Below are 872 nucleotides of genomic sequence, written 5' to 3' on the forward strand. Positions count from 1 at the left end.
AATTTGTTCTTAACTTGTTTAAATTTGTCATGCTTTCATCAGTTTGCTCTTCCACTTTGCTAAACCTTTATAAACGAGAAAATGGTTGTATTAAACCGCCTTAAACGAAAAAATGAGCTGGTCCCTTGGATTCTCGTTTATCCAGGTTCGACTGTATTTTGTTTATCTGTATTTAATAATAGGTAGTTACCTATCACCCATCGTACCTATGTACATATCGTACCTATGTGATTTCGCGATTATGTTCGAGGATTTGGCGATTATGTTCGCGGATTTCTGCGCCTTTAGGCGCCTTGTATTTAACCGGTTTAGGCGCTTGTTATTAGCGTTTTAGGGCGCTTGTTTTAGCGGTTTAGTCGCTGGTATTAGCGCTTTAGGCGCTTTGTTTTAGCGGTTTCAGGCGCTTGTATTAGCGCTTTAGGCGCTGTAGTGAGCGCTTTAGGCGCTTTTATTACGCTTTTAGGCGCTCGTATTAGCGCTTTAGGCCGCTTGTTATAGCGCTTTAGGCGCTCGGTATTAGGCGTTTAGGCGCTTGTTTAGCGGTTTAGGCGCTTGTATTAGCGGTCTTAGGGCGCTGTATTAGCGCGGTTTAGGCGCTTGTATTAGCGCGTTTAGCGCTTGTATTAGCGCTTTAGGCGCTTGTGTATTTAGCGCTTTAGGCGCTTTGTATTAGCGCTTAGCGCTTGTATTAGCGGTCTTAAGCGCTGTATTAACGCTTAGGCGCCTTGTATTAGCGGTTTAAGGCGCTTGTTATATAGCGCTTTAGGCGACTTGTATTAGCGCTTTAGGCGCTTGTATTAGCGCTTTAGGCGCTTGGTTTTAGCGCTTTAGGCGCTTTGTATATTAGCCGTTTAGGCGCTTTGTATTAGCGG

This window comes from Diaphorina citri, unplaced genomic scaffold (genome assembly GCF_000475195.1).
Source record: "Diaphorina citri unplaced genomic scaffold, Diaci psyllid genome assembly version 1.1 scaffold1800, whole genome shotgun sequence".
Lineage (NCBI taxonomy): Eukaryota > Metazoa > Arthropoda > Insecta > Hemiptera > Psyllidae > Diaphorina > Diaphorina citri.